Here is a 17,500-nt window from a genome sequence, read left to right on the forward strand (position 1 = left end):
AGATAGTTTGGTAGATAGATAGATACATAAATACATGGTGGAAATTATAGATAGATAGAAGGACGTATAAATAGATGGATATTTTGCCCGGCACATAAATACAGTAGATTTGTAAATAGACATGAAGATAGATAGATAGATAGATACATAGAGGAAGTTACAGGTAGATAGAAAGATTTATTAATAGAGGGATAGTTTGCTGGGTAGATAAATAGATTTGTAAGTAGACAGGTAGATAGATAGATTTTGACTGACAGGTAGTTATTAATTTGTTAGCAGCGTTGCCCATTATATTTCCATTAAATTGACGATTAATTAAAACTTCAGGTGGTAAATAAATCATACAGGTTTGCCTAATGGGAACAGGTGGCTAGATTTAATGGTTGTTATTATTATTATTATTATTATTACACTACTACTACTACTACTACTTCTACTGATTATTATTATTATTATTTATTTATTATTATTATTATTATTATTACTATTAACACCAGAATAAGAGAGAGAGAGAGAGAGAGAGAGAGAGAGAGAGGATGGTCTGTCGTGGGAGAAGAGTTTTTATTGAGTGGCTTTATATTTCTTTTCTTTATTTTTTTTTGTTTTTTGTCCAGTTCACTCTTCCTGGATCTAGCGGTAGCATGTGTGTGTGTGTGTGTGTGTGTGTGTGTGTGTGTGTGTGTGTGTGTGTGTGTGGAGGGGTTTAGGCTGTGAAAATACTGTGGAAAAAGTTGCGAGGAAGATAAGCCCTTCAGCCCGATGACTTCTTAGCTAAATTTTTTCGTGGTATTTTAAGACGATTTTATTTATTGTATTAGAAATAGATTTTACGGATCTTGAATTTGACTGTTAATTTTTTTTTTTCTTGGAGGGAACAATCTTGCGGACTCCAGGCCTTTGGTTCCTTCTTCCTTGCATTAATAAAATATAACTAAAGCTGTATCGTATTAATTTGGCAACCTTTCTCTTAACTTCATTACAAAAATGCCATGAAGATAGGAATTAAATTACAGATTATATTACATGGGATTTAAGTGTTTAAGACCACAAAATCCTTAAATACATATATATATATAGGATCAAGTTAGTGAATGTGACTGTAATTAAGATTCTCGTTTGATGTTTGGGTTCGCTGTGTTATCAATTGGACACCTTTTTTTCCCCTTCATTTATTCTCCATTAAGCTAGAGAAAATTTTGAAAGCCTTGCGATTTTGTATCTTTTTTTTGTAATGTAAGATGGAGTTTTAGAAGCGTATGATTTTTTTTTTTTAAGGTTGGACTAAAAATATGTCATGTTTTCTTATTCTTTCTAATAATATAAAAAAGCTAATTTTGTCTTTCTTGAGTTAGGACTAATTTTCAAAAGTTCTGTCCGTCTGTCTGTCTCTGTCTTTCTGTCTGTCTGTCTGTCTGTCTATCTGTCTGTCTTTGTCTCTCTCTCTCTCTCTCTCTCTCTCTCTCTCTCTCTCTCTCTCTCTCTCTCTCTAATTTCAGTTGTACTCTGATTTTTCTTCAATAGTAACAAAAAATTTTATTCATAGTTCAACATACAAGAAATGTCTCGGTAAAATACCAGTCCAAGTCACCCTCCTTCACGTTCGTCTTAAATCCATCTCAACACCTCCTTGTAAGAAAAGAAAAAGCGTGCAGGCCTCTTCCTTTGAAAAATCCCTGCTATCCTGCCACTCCAAGTCCTCCTCCTCCACCTGCGTCTTAAATCCATCTTAACACCTCCTTGTAAGAAAGAGAAAACGACAAGGCCTCCTGATTCTTTTATTGGGTATTGGCGGTCTTGAAATTACCGAAGCAGTGTCCAGGGCGGGAGATTGATGGAGGGGGAGGTTATTGATGGGGGGAGATGGAGAGAGGGAGAGTGGATGGTTATTGATGGAGGGAGATGGAGGGAGAGAGAGAGGATGGACATGCAATAGGAGGAGGTGTCGATGTGGATGAATGAGGAGGAGACGTGAGGGTGAGAGAGAGAGAGAGAGAGAGAGAGAGAGAGAGAGAGAGAGAGAGAGAGAGAGAGATGGAAAAGAAATAGAAGAAAAGTAAACACACACACACACACACACACACACACACACACACACACACACACACACACACACAATCCCCTCAAAACACTACCTTTAGGTCTTGAACGAAAAGAATGGACACTTTTCGCCATAAATATCACGAAGGAAATTGGGACGGGCTTGGCGGAGAGAGAGAGAGAGAGAGAGAGAGAGAGAGAGAGAGAGAGAGCGCCAGGTGAGTTATACGTGAGTGGGTGAGGAGCTCTATTTCCTGGGTGTCAGTCTCTCTCACTTTCTCACTCTCTCTCTCTCACTGGCTTACTTTTTTTTCCTCCTCCATGGGATTGGCTTTTGACTGCCTGGTATTAGCTTCGATTTATATACTGTCTTTCAGAAACACATTTTTCTTTTGATCCATTCTCTCTCTCTCTCTCTCTCTCTCTCTCTCTCTCTCTCTCTCTCTCTCTCTCTCTCTCTCTCTCTCACACACACACACACACACACACACACACACACACACACACACACACACACACACACTCATCATCTGTGTATCAGTGTATGTCTGCTTGTATGTATGTATGTATGTATGTGTCTATAATCATCAGCATCTTGTTACTCATAATCCATCTCACTAGGTCACTTGCCCCTTTTTTCCGTCACCTTCTCTCACTCACTCAGTTTTCTCTCACTCACTCACTCACTCACTCAATTTTCTCTCACTCACTCACTCACTCTTCATCACCCTCTCTCAGTCACTTAATTTTTTGTCACTCACTCACTCCCCATCACCCTCTCTCACTCACTCAATTTTTTCTCGCTTACTCACTCACTTTTCATCACCCTCTCTCACTCACTTAATTTTTTCTCTCACTTACTCTCTCTCACTGCCCATTACCCTGTCTCATTAACCTCCTCAGCCTCATTTACCCTGTCCTCTCGCTCACTCAACCCATCTTACTCTCTCTATTACCTCGCTCACTTTATCACGCTTGCTCCCTTTCACTCTCTTTTTTCTTCACTCTCTGGTCTTTGAACTGAAATAATAGCCAAAAATAATGTATACCTGCTCATTATTTTGATTTTTCCTAATTAAGTTTTTTTTTTACAGGTAAGCCGATCTTGAGGCTGACCAATTTAAAAGGTGTGTGTGTGTGTGTATGTGTGTGTGTGTGTGTGTGTGTGTGTGTGAGAGAGAGAGAGAGAGAGAGAGAGAGAGAAAGCAATATAAAGAAGACATAGCCATTTTCTCAAGACGTTTAATAGCATTCTTGTAAGAGCGGCAATTAATCTCTCAGATAAAAGATAGTCTCTCTCTCTCTCTCTCTCTCTCTCTCTCTCTCTCTCTCTCGTCCGGCCTAAAACAATAGCCTGTCAGTTAATAAAAGACTGAGACACAATGCTGAGTAATTGAATGGGCGGGTGATTAGAGCCGGTGTTATTATTATTATTATTATTATTATTACTATTATTTTTATCATCATCATCTCTATCGATATTGTTATCATAGTCGCCTTCCTCTCTGTCTGTCTGTCTGTCTGTTTGTCTGTCTGTCTGTCTGTCTGTCTGTCTGTCTCTCTCTCTCTCTCTCTCTCTCTCTCTCTCTCTCTCATTCATTCATCAACTCTCAAACCATTAATCTTCTCTTCCATCTCTCCTTCCTTCCGTCCTTCATACTTTCCTTCACTTCCTTCATATTTTTACTTCCTCTATCCCTTCTTCCTTCTCCTCCTCCTCCCATTCAGGTCCTTGCCTTCCTTCCTCCCCTTCTTCCTTGCCCTCCTCTTTTCTTCCTTGTATTTTTAAGCATCCTGTCCTCCAATTCTTTCCTTCTTTCCTTCCTTACTTCCTCTCCCTCGCCAATCAATTCATCCATTTATTCCTAATTCCATAATTTGTCTCCCTCCTTCTATCCCCACCAAATAATTGCATTCCTTCCTCCTTCCTTCCACCCTTCCTTCTCTCCCTCATTTCCTCTTTCCTTCCTCCCTTCCTTCTCTCCCTCATTTCCTCTTTCCTTCCTCCCTTCTCCCTCGTTCCCTCTTTCTTTCCTCCCTTCCCGCCTCCTTCCGTTATTCCACCCTTTTTCATTCTTAACTTTCTCCCTCCCTCACATTCTCCCTTCTTTCCTCTCGTTCTTCCTTCCTTCCTTCCATCCTTCCTTCCTTTCCTTATTTCATCCTTTCCATTTTTCTTTCAATCTGTCCCAACAACTTACTTCTCAAATCCCCTCACCTCCATCCCACCTCCACCACTTCTTAAAATTTCCTTCCTTCCCTCCTTCCTTCTTCTCCTTCCTTTCCTTCTCCTTCATTCACTTTATCAACCATCACAGGCCGGATATTGGCAGGTGCGACACTATTACTTGCAATATGAAGGCATTACGGACGGAAAAAAAGGTGCAAAGAGGAAGTTGCTTGGGGAAAAATGGAATTGGGAAAAATGCTGATGACTCCAGTAAAATTAGAGAGACTGTAGTAGTAGTAGTAGTAGTAGTAGTAGAAGTAGTAGTAGTAGTAGTGGTGGTGGTGGTAGTGGTGGTGGTGGTAGTGGTGGTGGTTGATGGTAGTGATGGTGGTGGTGGTAGCAATATTAGTAGTAGTAGTCGTGGTGGTGGATGTAGTGGTGGTGATGGTGGTAGTAGTAGTAGTGAAATAACTATAGTAATAATAATAATAATAATAATAATAAACAAACAATAACAGTAGCCATAGAACCAGGCGACGTAATAACAGTGACAGATGAGAAACGCAGTAATAAGTGAGAGAGAGAGAGAGAGAGAGAGAGAGAGAGAGAGAGAGAGAGAGAGAGAGAGAGAGATAACCAGTCCCTCCTTCAATCAGTCATTATAACACACACACACACACACACACACACACACACACACACACACACACACACACACAGTGACCCAGATTGACCCCAAAGTGACCTCCTTAAGCAATATTTAAGACACAAGCATCAGAAACTACGAAAAATAATGCATCGTTATTAATGTTTTTAACTTTATAAATGTCCTGTATTTTAGATTATTTTTGTTATCTCCGGATGAGTTAGTTTAGAGATGAAGGAAAGGAAGAGAGAGGGAAGGAAGGATGGAAGGAAGGGGGGAGGGGAGAGAGAGAGAGAGGGAAGCATGGAGGAAGAGAAATAATTATTGAAGGAATTTAGGAAGCAGAAAGAGGAAAATAAAGAAGGAAGGAATGATGGAGGAAGGAAGAAGGAAACGAATGAATGACTGAATGAGTGAAGGAAGGAGGAGAGGAAAATAAGAAAGGAAGTAAAGTTGAAAGCATGAATGAGTGAATGAATGAAGGAAAGGAGAAGGAAGGGATGGAATGAATGAATGAAGGAGTAAGAGAATGAATGAATGAATGAAGGAGTAAGAGAATGAATGAATGAAGGAAGGAGTGAGAGTAGGTTGTGTAGGAGTCTAATCAAGAAGTTACCAAGAGGAAAGGGCAACATGGCTTCTCACTTTCACCCGTCCTCTCCTCTTCTCTCCTTCTTCTCACCTCTTCCGCTCCCTGCCTCTTCCTCCTCCTCCTTTACTCTTCCTCTCCATCACTCTTCCTTGTTTTCCCTTCTTTCTTATTCCTCTTTTCATCTCTCTTCCTTATTTCCTCATTGTCTCTCCTCTTCCTCTTCTTACTCTCCCTTTCATGTTCACCCTTTTCACTTCTCTTCCTCACTTCTTCTCTTCTCCACCCCTCCTCCTGTCTTCTTCATCTTCTTTCCGCTTGTTCTTATCTTTCTCTTCTCCTCTTCCTCTCATCCTTCTTCACTCCTCTTCTTCCCATCTTCCCTTCTTTCCAATTTCTCTCTTCTCTTCTCTGTCTTACGTTCTTCTCTGATCTTCTTCATCTCTCTGTATCCCTCCACTCTGTTTCCCTTCCTCTTTCTCCTCTCTTCTTTACCCTTCTCTGTCCTCCAGCTTCTGCTCTTCTCTCCTTCATCTCTTATTCTATCGTCTTCTTCACTCTCCTCCTTTCTCTCCTTCCCACCTCCTTTCTTCCTTCTTCCCTCTTTCATCTTGCAGTCCTCTCCTTCCGTCCCTTCTCTCTCTCTCTCTCTCTCTCTCTCTCTCTCTCTCTCTCTCTCTCTCTCGACGATTTAATGTTTTTTGACACTTTCGAGCTGGAGGGATCAGATAAAGCCTTCAGTAATTTCTTCTTTTATTATCACTCTCCTTCAAGGGAAATAAAATCGTCTAATAGTAGAAAGATGAAGAAAATACGTACTCGGACGGAAGGGACGATATTGTCTAAGATACCTGAACGAATATTTATGGTTCACCTGATCAATATTCCACTAATGATCGTCCTAGATGCGTGACTAAATACTTGGGTGTTTCACAATTCTCTTTCTTGTGAACGATGCTTTTGCCACTATGTTTCGGTCTGCTCAGTGCTGCTTCATCCCTTCTTTCGTTTTTTGTCTTTTTTTTTTTTTAATGCTTTTCTTGTCTTTAACCCTTACTTCCCGTTATCCCTACTTCTTTCTCCCTTTCTTCCCTGCGTCCTTCCTTTTTTAAGTCTCAGCACACCGACTGTTCCCTATTCCTTCTGCCCATTCCTCCTCCCTCACCCAACTCAGAAAACAATTCTCCCCTCTTTCCTTCCTTCCTTCTCCCTTCCTTAGTACTCCAACCATGCCACTCGCCTCCCTCCCTCCCTCCTAACTTGGATTAATTATTTACTCAACTGTCAGACTGCCTCCGTTTTTGTTCCGGTCAGGTAAGGAAGTCGTCCCCCTCCATCCGTCTTAAGCACTCTCTCAGCCAACTTTATCCCCTAGAAGACAGCTACTAAGTGACGGAGCTGGGCCAGGTTGATTCTAAGGATTCTAAGAAGGAGGGGTCTGTAAAGTTTCAAAGTCTTCAAGTTAGTGTATTTTTTATTTCTATAGTGTCATCTTGGCCCAGATTTTCGTCCCTTTTTGGTAGCTTCACATAGCTCAGTGGCAGAATAAGACAGTATATACTATGGCTGTACATCCTTTCCCGTCTCACTTCTTCGTGACTAGCGCCGGATCACAGTGTTAATCTCTCGTTACATCTAAGCAGTTAAGATGGAGATGTGGCAATTTTAGGCCAAGTGAGAGTAAAAGGAGCATATACTTCTGTGATTACATTGGATCAGTATTTTTGAAAGCTTTCTTAATTACAAAAACATTAACCACTTTCTGTATTCCTTCCTTCCATCTCTGCTTCCTTCCTTCCTTTCTTCCATCTTTCCTTTCGTCTCCTTTCTTCTTTCCTTCATTCCATCTCTTACCATGTCTTCTCTTCTCCTCTCTACTCTTCTCTTCTCTTCTCTTCTCTTCTCTTCTCTTCCCTTCCCTTCCCTTCCCTTCCCTTCAGTCTCCCCCACGTTTCGAAAATTCGCATTTAAACTGGAACAATATTGATCTGATGTCCTCGGTATGAAGAGGCCAAGGAACTCACGGTTTCGTATTTTCAGTCAGTAAAACACACACACACACACACACACACACACACACACACACACACACACACACACACACACACACACACACACACACACACACATATAGGAATTTTGTAATGGCGGCGTTTGGGTACCTAACACTTCCCATTTTGCGATTTTTTCATTACCTTATTGTCTGAATCCTGAACGATACACAAATAATGCCTTCGTTTCATCTGCAGTTTGTTCAGGTTAACTTGGCATAGGTTTTCGTCTTTCTTTAGCTTATTTCACGTAGCTCAGTGGCAGAATAAGACAATCCTGCTACATTACGTACATCCTCAAGGCTCTTCTTCGTGACTAGCATCATATTCGAGTGTTATTCTATCCCTTAGCGTTCAGGATGTAGTGATGGCAATTTTAGGGCAAGTTAGAGTTTTAAAACGTAGAGAATAATTTTAGGCCAGGTTAGAGTAAGAAGAGTAAAGATATTAAATTGAGTGTTATTTTCTTGCTAGCTAGGTTGGAAAGATGGCAATTTTAGGGCAAGTTAGAGGGGGGAAAAAAAGAGTAGAGGGTGATTTTAGGCCAAGTTAGAGTGAAGAAAAAAGTAAAGGGTAATGTTAGGCCAAGTTAGAGTGAAAATAAGATTAGACGACAATTTTAGACCAAGTTAGAGTAAAAGAATTAAGAGTGAAGAGGATTAATGAAAGGGTTTGGAAGTTCAGTAATGGCAGAGTTTGGAGGCGTAACACTGGCTCGGTCTTTTGAAGTGAGGGCGTGGGAGAAGGGCATCTGCAAGTCTAACTCCTTCATTAGGGTAGCGTCTTCAGGAGAGGCCGGCAATCTGCATCTTACCTGCCTGTCTACCTGTTTACCTGTTCACTTCATTGTTTTTCCTTCTCTTTCTTCTTTATTTCTTCCTCCTTCGTCATACCTCCCCCTCCTCCTCGTCTTCCCTAGTTTCTCTCTCTCTCTCTCACACACACACACACACACACACACACACACACACACACACACACACACACACACACACACACACACACACACACACACACACACACACACACACACACTTACCTCCCTCTTCACCATCCCTTACTAATTTACTAATAATCTCTCCTATCTTCCCTTCTCCCTCCTTTCCTCCCTCCTTCCAATATTCCTCCTCTCCCTCCAGAATTCCTTCCTTCCTTCCCGTCCTTCCTCCCATATTCCTTCTCTCCTTCACTTCTGTGTTCCTAACTTTATCTCATCTCTGTTCATCCTCTCATCCTTCCCTCCTGCCCTCTCTCCAATATTCCCGCCCCACTCATACTTCTCTCCCCTCCTTCCCTCCATCGTATTTCTGTCTCTCCATATCTCCCTCTCCTTTCAGTCTCCCCCTTCTCAATCTATCCCTCTCTTCATTCAGTTACCCCCAACCTTCCTTCCTCCATCGGTTCATTTTCTTCTTCCTCTCTCCTTCCCTTTCGCTCTATTTCTCGTCTTCTTTTCTCCCTCTCTACTTCCATTCTCATTCTCCCTCCAGCCTCCTCCTCCTCCCCTCCCTCCCTTCATTTGTTCTCTTCCTTCCTCTGTTTTCTTCCTTCCTCTTCCCTTCCCTCCCTCCATCTATCCATTCTCCTCCTCCCTCCCTCTGAACCTTTTTTTCTCTCTTTAGTCCCCCCCCCCTCTGTCTCCATCATTTCTCTTCCATTCTCCCTCTCTCATTCATTTTCTTCCTTCCTCCCTCAGCATCCATCCTCTTCCTTCCTCTCTCAGCATCCATCCTCTCTCTCTCTCTCTCTCTCTCTCTCTCTCTCTCTCTCTCTCTTGTTCCTCCCTCCTTTCCTCCCTATATCCAGTTTCAATCTCTCCTTTCCTCTTCCTCCTCCCTCCCTCCCTCCTTCCTCAATCTAGGGGGAGGGAAACCCCCAGGTAGGCAGTAGTTGTTGTGATTAGATTCTAACCTGATTGCGTATCCTAGTTAGTGCTAATTCTCTCTCTCTCTCTCTCTCTTCGGAAAACAGGCTATGAGGGAGGGTGGTTGTTTGTGGTGGTGGTGAAAGTGGTTGGGAGGCAGAAATAGATGATTGTTGCGAGAAAATGATGATGATGATGATGATGAAAATGATGGACATTATCCCAAGGGCTTCTAGATAGATAGATAGATAGATAGAGAGAGAGAGAGAGAGAGAGAGTCGTTGTTTTGTAGTGATAGGAAGCATAACAGGTGATGGGAGTGAGAAAAGTTACAGAAATTAGGTAGGAAGGAAGGGTACTAGAGCAAGAGATGAGGGTTTACACGTCTCTCTCTCTCTCTCTCTCTCTCTCTCTCTCTCTCTCTCTCTCTCTCTCTCTCTCCATCCTGCTCTAGTCAGATTGTGATCATTGGACGGATCTGGATTAATCTCAAAACAGTGATGGTTGTATGAAATTCGACGAGGCTTCTAAGGCAGAAGTGGATCTCCTTGGTTATTAGTCAGGTCATCCCTCCGATCAGACAGACACTTAGACATTGGCAACACACACACACACACACACACACACACACACACACACACACACACACACACACACACACACACACACACACACACACACACACACACACACACACACACACACACACACACACACACACACACACATCCCCTCCCCTTCTCTGGTCGGGTCCTCCACTCAGCCTCTCGACACCTTATCTCTTATCTCAGCATTAGCATTACTTTATCATTAGGGCCGCGAGGGTGGGGGGGTAACTCTAGTGGGAGGCCAATTTAAGGATTGGTGGAGTTAGGAATAGGTTGTGGGGGGATGTAAGGGGGTGGGAACTGAGTGGGAGATGAGGGGATAGAGTATGAGGGAGTGGGAAGTGGGAGAAGGGTGAGAGGGGTGAGCCTTGGGTGTGGTGGGAATGGAGTGGGAAGGGGGAAAATGAATAGAGAAATTAACAGGTTTTAGGATAGGTGCTGGCTAGAATAGGGGGTAGGGATGTGAGGTAATGGGAATAGGGTGAGGGATGAGGATAGGGTGTGAGGCTTGTGTGTAGAGTATAGAAGGGATGGAGTGGAAAGATGAAGAAAGTGGATAGAATAATTGAGAGTATTTTTGGGATAGATGCTGGTTGGAAAAGGGTGTAGGGATGTGTGGTAGTGGGAATAGAATGAAGGTTGAGGGTGGGAGTGAGGAGTGGGTATGGAGACTAAGAGGGAGAATGGGAACAGAGTGTTGGAGTGTTTGGAAAAGAGGGGAAAATGAGAGCATCGAGGTGGGAAAGAGGGGAAAATGAGAGTATAGAAGAGGGAAAGAAAGGGGAAAGGAGAGTATAGAGGTGGGAAAGAGGGGGAAAGGAGAATACGTTGGATGGTGAGAGACATTTCAGAGAGGGTGAGGGGAACGTATCTTACCCTCATCACCCCACCCATCCATCTCCCTTCCTTCTCCCTTCCCCTCACCCTCACCATTTCCCCTCTGTCACCGCCCCCTTCGTCCCCTCAACGCCACTTCTTTCTTCCCCCATCAGGCCTTTTGATAAAGTTGGTTTCGGTTGTGTTCCTCTTCACCTGACTATAATTAGGAACCTGGTTGTAGATTAGATGGTTGCATGGATTCTAGAGATTGTGACAGAGCAGAAACTGATTATCATGGTCCTCGTGTGGTTGAAAGGCATGAGTTCTACGTCTTGTTTTTCTTTCAAAGTCTCCCTTACTAATTCGCCACCCCCTGTACCCACACCCACACCCTCGCCACCCTTTGCACCCACACCTTCACCACCCTTTGCACCCACATCTTCACCACCCTTACACCCACACCCACACCCTTGCCCAATAAGACGTGTAAATGGATAGGCCAAACATTTGTGTGGAAAGCTGCATTTACCATCTGTGTCTTGCCCCGTCTCCCTCACCACCCTCACCCTCCCTTACCTCTCCCTACACCACCCCATACTTAATCTTCCTTCCCTGTTCCAACCAACCCATTACCCAGCTTCCTGACTTATCACCTCAATCCCCTACGTGCTGGAGAGGGAGGCCTTCAAGTGGTGGCACCGACATGGCGGGGCGGTGGAGCTACCTCATATTCATTCATTCATTGCCAGACGCCATGTATCCCAGACGGGGTGGCCAATGGCTTAGAGTTAATTGTTTTACAGGGAGGGGCACTAATCCTCCACCAACCCCACTTGACACGTAGGGATGCCAACAGCATCGGGTGTTCCCAGGCGGTCACCCATCCAAGTACTAACCAGACCCAACGTTGCTTAACTTCGCTGATCGGACGGGAAGCGGTGTACTCAACGTGGTATGGCTTATATAAATGTCTCTCACCTCCCGTCCTCTCCTTCGAAAGGGGAATGGTAGAGCACAGCAGGCAAAATCAGTCAGCAGTCCACTGGGTTCACAGGCAGTTAAACATGGGGCTATAGCTGCCATTACCATCATCATCATCATCATCATCAATATCATCATCATCATTATCATCATCATCATCATTCCTCAGCCCCCAACTACCGCAGCCCCCACACCTGCAGCCCCACACCATCAACATTATCATTCCTCTACCCCCCCATTAACCCTGCCCCCATGTCTAGAGCCCCCACCATCCCAGTAACGCGTGTAATGGTCGGGGCAATCATTAGGGGGCCAGGGCTGCATCCACCATCAATCTCCCCTCCCAGCCCTTCTCATATTCCCGCATTAATCTCCGCGTCCGGCTGTCCAGATGGCCCCACGCGTTCTCAGTGGACCCCGGGTGTTCCGAAAATGGGTTCCGATGCTGCTTCGTTAGGGTCCGTATGCCTCGTGTGATGGAAGGTTGTTAAGGTCTGTTAGAGGTTGCTAAATGACTGGCGATGGGTTTGTGTAATCCTTCGTTAGACATGGTTTAACATGGGGCCTGATTTTTAGTTCATTATCCATAGTATTCATAAAGGGTTCGGATACTGCTTCGTTAGGTTTCATTTGCGTAGTTTATATTTTTTCCACCTCTGGGTGTAGACATAAAAGCCTGTTCCTTTAGGCCCAGCAGTCCTCCTACATACATGCACCTTCACGCATCACCACTTCGACACTAATATCTACCGTCCATATTGAATATATGCCAGGATTTTCTCTAATGCTATTCAGAACAGTAAAGGGTCACAGAGTGTTTCAGCATGGGCGCTTGACGTGATTTACTAGCTTCAGTTCGTCCTGTTTTTGTCTAATATGTTGGACAGTGTGCCGTGAATAGGCCGTGTGTTACGTGTCACCAAACCTATCATTACCTTTGTCATACGGGACCAGAATTATATGTTCAAGGTATGTTCCAAGTGGTTACCTATTCATCCTTTTATTTAGGCGGCCAAGCTTGTGTTTGCAGAACGGAACGAGGATGCTGGCTTCCTCTTGCGGCTGTAGGTTTAAAATGTTTCGTAATAGTCTTTATAATACACGATGAAGGACAAAAGTTCGCTTACTCTCCTTCATTTACTCGACCTAAACGCTATACAGCCAGACAAAAAAAAATCTTGTATTATTGTTATGCGTCTGCTTCACTCACTTCGGGCATGTGCATCACTTTCCTCCCTGAAGCATCATAGCAGTGGGAAATGTCTTTGATGCATGGAAATATACTCTCTCCCTCTCTCTCTCTCTCTCTCTCTCTCTCTCTAATTGAAACGAACTCCATACACCACATTACAGATGCCCTCCATTAATTAAAGAAATATGTAACAGTTTAGGAATATTACCCAACAGAGGAACTCGAGGAGAGGAGGGTGAAAATTTAAGGACAAAGAAAGTGATATAGTTTCTTAGTGAGTCCAAAATTTTCAGGCAAATATTCAATAATTATCTTAAAAGTGGCGATCACTAAAAATGATCCAATATGCAGTTATTTTTTATGGTCATGATGCACCCCAAATAGATTCCTCTCTCTCTCTCTCTCTCTCTCTCTCTCTCTCTCTCTCTCTCTCTCTGTCAAAATAAATAAACAAAAGAAATAGAAACATGAAAAATTATCTGAGGATGTGATGCTAGTCATGAAGTGCTGCGTGAAAAATCCTCTTACGGAAAGGACTAAGCGTTGCCTGAAAACGAAAGGATGTTAAAAGTAGGGCCGGAAAATAGTAAACTTCCACAGCATGTCCGGCACCGTTCATCCATCACGGCAGGTGCTAGTGTGGTGTGATGTGTGGTGTGGTGTGGCGGTGATGTGGTGGTGGTGTTGTCGGGGGAGGGGGGTAGTGGTCGGGTGGGGTGGGGACGTAGTGTGATGTGTGATGTGGTGGTGTTGTGTGGGGAGCGTAGTGGGGCAGTGAGGTAGTGTGGTGTGGTGTGTCGTGTCGGTAGTATGGTGATGGTGTAGTAGAAGTGGTGATATGGTGGTGGTGATACTATGACAATGATAGTAATGGTGTAATGTGGTGGTGGTGATGCTGGTATGGCCAGTGATGGTAGTGATGTGATGTGGTGGTGGTGATGCTGGTATAAGGGTGACAGTAGTGTGGTGATGGTGTGGTGACACGCTTGCCTCGACTCCTAAACTGTGGTGGTGGTGGTGATGGTGCTGATATGACAAGTGATGGTAGTGGTGGTGGTGGTGCTGATATGACAAGTGATGGTAGTGGTGGTGTGGTGTGGTTTGATGTGGTGTGGTGTGGTGGTGGAACGCCTACCTCGAGACCTAAATTGTGGTGGTGGTGGTGGTGGTGGCGGCGTCAGTGATTAATGATGAAGGGGATTTTTTAGGCATCGCGAGTTCGTTGCAAAAAAGTTCCCTCCGTGTCAGTCCGTTGCGTCGTATTTATCGCGTGCAAGAGGCGTGTTGAGCAGTGCAATGTGTACCCCGTTGTTCATGATGCCTCGTCCTTTGCAGCAGGTCTTTGTAGTACTGTAACGTGTAATGTCTGGTGTTGTACAGTCGCTGCGTTGTACAGTAAGTCGGGTTTATTTGTGCGCTTTTTTTTATTCTGCGTAATTTGTGGTCGTATATTTGGACTTGTAATGATTTTTTTCCCATTGATTCATTGTTTATTATCATCATCATCATCATCATCATCATTATTAGTTATTATAATTATTGTTATTATTATCATTATTAGGATTATTATGATTATTATTATGATTAATATTATCCATCCATCATCCAGTCCTAAATTGCCCCATGAGGAGCGTAGGAGCCCGGGGCTAGGCAGTTGGTACCAACATTTAAGATGAGAATGACCAGCCTCACTCATCCCTGAGTGGCATTACATGAGCAATCAACCCTAACCATCCCTTGGCTCAATCCGATTGGAGCGCAGTAATTACCCACTAAACCACCAGGCGCCAAAATTTGGTTATATGGTTACCACCCAGCGTAGTAAATGGTTTCCTGGTGCACAGGAAACCATTTGGCATGTCACTCAGTGTAGAGTCACCCACAGGCTGAAGGAAGTGGAAAGAATGAAGGAAAGAAAGACAGAAGAGGGAGCGTAAAGTCACCTGTAGGCAGAAGGACAAGGAAAGAATGAAGGAAGGAAAGGCAGAAGAGGATGGTAGGAAAGAAGGATGGAGAGGAAAGGGCAGACACCCGAGAGCAGCACTACATCGAGTGAGTGGATGGTGAGCGCCCCCACCTACAACAACAACAACAACATATTATTATTATTATTATTATTATTATTACATTCGTTTTTGCTGTTTACTCGTTCAGCAAGGGATTTTTTTTTTTATTCTTTCCATTAAATGATTTCATTCAGTTAAACTATAAAAAAACAGAAGAATTATTGACTTCTTCATTGCTAGACTGCTCTCCTGAATCGTAAAATAAGTAAATAAATAAATAAATAAAAAATAAATACCTCGTCTGTAGGTAGCAAGAATATAGCGAAAAAGATGTCCCTGGGGTGAAGATTTTAAACCCACAATAAATTAGAGAAAGATTACCTGTTGAAATTCGGTGACTACCTGAAAATTGACCTGGTGGAACCCCCAGTTCAGAGCACAGATTTTATATAGAGAGTTGTGATGGTTTGGAATACGTGCCTAATTTAAAAAGGGGGATTGTCTGTGTTACCCCTTTGACTCAGGATAACTGCCGAGTGAACAGAATCGTAAGGTTTTTGCAGAGAGAGAGAGAGAGAGAGAGAGAGGACTCTTCGAAGATGAGTACTATAGTTAAGGGAATATGTTTCAGTAGAATTTCCCATCTCTTAAGAGCTGTGCCTGAAAAATGCTGAGTCATCATGAATCAGCGTTATTGAAACGCGAGGCATTCTTGAAATCCAGTGGCTTCTTTTATTTATTGATTTATTCTGAGTATCTCCAGGTGTTTTATTTAATTTGGGGGAGACCTTTCGTAGGGAAGGGATTTAAAAAAATCTAATACATAGTCCCTCCTATGAAAAATAAATTCAGAACAAGATTTGCTTAACATAAAATTTGCGCAAGGTGAGCCATCATTAGCCTCCTGTGCACCTGGCCTTGATGGGGGAATATATTGTTACAGGAAGATGGGGGGAAGGGGGAAGGGAGGGGGGAGAGTAGGGAAGTAAGGAAGAAGGAGAGAAAGAAAGAGGAGGGAGGATGAGGTGGAGAGGAAGAAGAAAACCGCTGGTGACATTGTGGCAAAGAGGGAGTTGAAAACAAGGAGGGGAGATGAGGAAGGTAGGAGGGATGAATGGTGGATTTACTGGTTGAAGGAAATGACAAGGGAGGACGGAGGAGGTGATGTTGGTAAGGGAGATAAAGAGGAAATGAAAACAAGGGATGGTGAGGAAGAAGATGGAGATGAGGGAGGTGCATGGAATTTAGAGTATTGGTGGGGGTATGGGAAGAGGGAGGGAGGGAGGATAAATGAAAAGGAAGGAAGATAAAGACGGGAGGAAATAAAGAGACGAAATGGGAGAGATTTAGTGGGAGGCGCGAGAGAAAATGGAGAGAGAGAGAGAGAGCGAGAGAGAGAGAGAGAGAGAAGTTAGATGATGGAGGAAAGGTAGGAGAAAAAGGAAGAGAGGGGGAGAGATGAGAGAGAGATTGAGGGGAGGAGAGGAGAAAAACGAGAGGAGGCGAAATGAGATGAGGGGAGATAGCGGGGATGGGGAGAGGGGAAAAAAGAGGGGAGAAGGTAAGATAACAAAGGTAGTGAGGGGATACAGGTGAGTTATGGGGGGATTAAGGAGGGGGAAGAGGAAGATGAAGGGGGGACAGGTAGATAGGAAGAGGGCAAGATTAACTAGAGGAAAGTGGGATGATTGAGATGGGAGGGGTTTAGGGGAGGGGAGGGGGAGATGAGAAAGTGGGGGAGAGGGAGGTTGATTGGGATGGGATGTTGGAGAAGATGGAAGGAGGAAGACGTGGGAGAAGAAGGAGCGATGGGGAGGAAGAAGACGGGAGAGAAAGTTGGAGTGTTGAAGGAGAAGATGGAGAGACGAAGAAGGGAACGAGAGGGGAAGTTGGGGAAGAAGATGGGGTAGCAAGTTAAATGGGAAAATAGGAAGGAGAGATAGGTAGATAGTTAAATAGATAGATAGATAGATAGATAGGTAAGTAAAGAGAGAGAGAGGGGGGGAGTGAGAGATCGAATGGGGCGCAGATGGATGTTGGGGAAATAGGGAGAGAGATGGGGAGAAATGAGGGTGATTTTGAGGGAAGCAGAATGATTGAGAGGGTGGGGGGTGAAGGGGAGGAGGAGTAGACGGCGAAGGAGAGAGAGAGAGAGAGAGAGAGAGAGAGAGAGAGAGGGGATTAGGAGGAAAGGAATGGCATGGGGTGATGGTGAAGATGGGAAGGCGTAGAGAAGGAAGTAAGGAAGGAAGAGTTAGAGGAAATGTTGAAGACATTAAGGAAGATGAAGGAGAAGGGAGAGTGGAAAGGAGGAGGAGAAGGAAATGAGAAGGAGATGAACCAGGATATATGGGAGAGATGATGGGGAATGAGAGAGGAAGATGCGGATGGGAGGAGATGCTTTTGGTGGAGAGGAGAGAGAGAGAGAGAGAGGAGAGAGAGAGAGAGAGAGAGAATTTTCATAGAGGTAAAATATGTATAAGAACAGAATACTATGAGTCTCGAGGGAAATAATATGGAAGTCAAGAATAAGGGGT

General features: G+C 43.8%; 1 protein-coding gene and 1 non-coding gene across 2 annotated transcripts in view; both read right to left on the minus strand.

Moving 5' to 3' along the window:
- The window catches only part of LOC145417581 (glycine receptor subunit beta-type 4-like), a 311,160-nt gene that overhangs the window by 269,519 nt on the left and 24,141 nt on the right, over positions 1-17,500 (minus strand). The gene's annotated exons all lie outside the window — the stretch shown is intronic.
- LOC145417612 (5S ribosomal RNA) lies at positions 11,632-11,750 on the minus strand. Its single transcript, XR_013900517.1, has one exon. It is a non-coding gene; the product is annotated as a 5S ribosomal RNA (ribosomal RNA).

This window comes from Coenobita brevimanus, chromosome 110, assembly GCF_032717465.1.
Source record: "Coenobita brevimanus isolate Jiangsu-jjx chromosome 110, ASM3271746v2, whole genome shotgun sequence".
NCBI classification, from domain to species: domain Eukaryota; kingdom Metazoa; phylum Arthropoda; class Malacostraca; order Decapoda; family Coenobitidae; genus Coenobita; species Coenobita brevimanus.